This window comes from Myotis brandtii, unplaced genomic scaffold, assembly GCF_000412655.1.
Source record: "Myotis brandtii unplaced genomic scaffold, ASM41265v1 scaffold668, whole genome shotgun sequence".
NCBI classification, from domain to species: Eukaryota; Metazoa; Chordata; class Mammalia; order Chiroptera; family Vespertilionidae; genus Myotis; species Myotis brandtii.
Genome location: NW_005370597.1, coordinates 4063551 through 4066143, shown reverse-complemented (window position 1 = coordinate 4066143; position 2593 = coordinate 4063551). Strand labels below are relative to the sequence as shown.

The 2593-nt window shown below is 48.2% G+C and overlaps 1 pseudogene; it reads left to right on the top strand.

The window, feature by feature from the left end:
• The first annotated feature begins 587 nt into the window (after nucleotides 1-587).
• Nucleotides 588-2230, top strand: LOC102248995 (annotated as a pseudogene).
• Nucleotides 2231-2593: the final 363 nt, after the last annotated feature.

Genomic DNA, 2593 nt, shown 5'->3' with positions numbered 1-2593 from the left:
AAAGGGGTAAAGAATTATGAAGTAGGTGATCTGGAAAACCAGATGGGCTGAGCCCCAAAATGGCACCAGCACCCAGGGATGGGGAGTGAGAGATTTTAAAGGACTCTAGGCGGGCTTTTTCTGGGAGGAGAATCCTCTGGGCGGGCCCTGGGGGGAAAGATAATGGTCTTAGCAAGTGGAATGTGGTCTAAGCAAAAGGGAGTGCTGGCTGTGAAGTGGTCTGAAGGCCAGTTCCCAGGGGAGGGATGCTGATTCCATTATTTGGTCAGACCTAACGGTACCCAGCACTGGTGAGCGTAGGGAGAATGAGCACTCCTGCTCTCACTGAGGGTTCTGTGTATGGAACAGCTTTGTCGAATACAATTTTGCGGTGGCTGTCCAGATTGGAGACGTGTATGACTTTTTTAAAAAAATTAATTTAGCTCTGACCTCATGCTCTGCTGCTCTCTGCCTTTCTCTGCTTTAGCAGGGAGGCTGTTTGCCCACAGACGCCAGATAAGTTCTCATTGTAGGGCTTTTGCATGGGTTGCTTCCTGAACTTGGAATGTTCTTCCCCCTGTATGGGAACTGCCTCATATGCAGCTAAAATGGCCAACTCCTTCATTGTTACCCTACAGTGAGCCAACCCTGACCACCCCTGTCCAAAACCAGCACCTGTCCCCACCTCAACTACATATTCCCTTCTATCTGGTTTTTAAATTTTACTGACCGAGTGCTCACCACCCTCTAACTTCCTGTGATTTTTCTGTTTGGGCCTCAGTCTCCCTATGCCCAGCCTGGCACAGTAGATGCTCAATAAATATTTCAATTATTGAATTCTTTACATTGCTTCCATACAAGTCTGTACTATTCACAAAGAAATTGTTGTCTTTAAATTTTTTAAATTATGCGAGTTGATCTTGACTAGTAATATATTTCAATTTTAAATACTCGGACCATGAAGGGAGAGCTCTTCCATGGTAAGGCCTTCATGTGAACCTTTTCCCCTCCAAATGCAACTTTTCGTATTCAGATAGGCGAAGACTAGAATTTCCCGCGTTTCATTTTCTTTAGGTACAAATGTTACTCTAGAAACACTTGTTCTCTCGCTTCTCGCTTCTCTTCTGCAGGCCTGACAGGCCTGAGCTTTGGGGCCTGGAGGAACAGGACAGGTACCACTTTGCCCGCGGCCACAGACAAGCCCTTTGCCCCGCCCTCCTCCCCCGAGTGGCAGCCAGCCTGGTGCCGACTCTGGACCCCACGTTAAACATGAAGCCAAGTGAGCAGGTGGCGAGGCCTTGGCCGCCTGGCTTTCTGGACGCCCTCCACAACACGATCTCCTTCTCCCAGACTCTGTTCTGGAGCCCAGTGTGTCGGTCACTCTGACATAGATTCTTTCTCCCAAGTAATGTCACCTCTCAGTTGTCTGGGCTCCCCAAATGCCCTTCCCCTGCAAAAGCTCTCGGGAAAATCACGAATTCCCAAGCGAAAGCAGGCCCAGGTCCACGTTCCCTCGGTCTCTATACTGTCACTCGTGACGACATCTCGGTCAACACCGTGGGAGAAGAAAACCTGTCACGCTAACTGCAGCCTCGGTCAGTCATCCCAGCTTCCAGAGAGTGAGGAGACGCTTTCCCGAGGAGCCTTTGAAGAACCCGAAGGAAAAGCACGCCCGGCGCGTAGCGGATCTTCGAGCTCATTATGAATCAGAAATAAATAGCTTGAAACAGAAGCTGGAGGCAAAAGAGATTTCTGCAGCTGAAGATCGGAAGAAAACCAATCAAATTCCCGGAGACAGATGCGGCCAATGAGATGAAGCCACTAGTGGTGTGAAGACATTGGAAAATAAGAATAACCTACTAGAAAGAGAAGTGAGCGGTTTCAGAGAATGACTTGGTGCAGCCAAACTCCTGCAGGAACGCCTGGAGGGAATGAGAGCAGGTGACTGAGAAAAAGACAGCACAGCATTGGACTGCAGTCCAGGCTGCAGGAGCCGGAGGAAGCGTTTGAGAATGCCTACAAACTCTCAGATGACAAGACGCCAGACTGAAACAGGAAAACAAAATGTTTCATCTTTTAGGAGAGCAGGAGTCCCTTGGAAGAGAATAGGAAAGAGTGAAACACGCATTAAATACAACCGAGAACATCGCTTGGTGCACAGACTCAGATTTCTGATTAGAAAAGAACAATCTCAAAACTTGAAGCTCAGGTCAAGCAAGTGGAACATGAAAATGTTAACTCTTCGTCATAATTCTAGAGCGTTCCTGGGTACCATTCTCCTCGGGAAAAGGCTTCTTCACCTGGGAGTTCACCAACAAACTTACTGATAAAAAAAACCAAGAGACTTCAGACACGCCAATCATGAGCGCTTTAAAAGAACTTGAGGAAGAAAAAAATATTTAAAAATTGGGGCACACAGACAGAGAAAGGGCGCACTTCAAATAAATTAGTGAATCCTCGGCAAACTGAAACAACTGTGGGTGCGAATCGGTCCCCAGAGAAATGCGCCCGCAGACACAGGAGGTTTAACTGTGCTGTGCAGAACCGCCATCCCTGCCACCTTCCAACCGCACCTCCTGCACTCCAACCACAAGAGAGATGTCAACACCCGTGA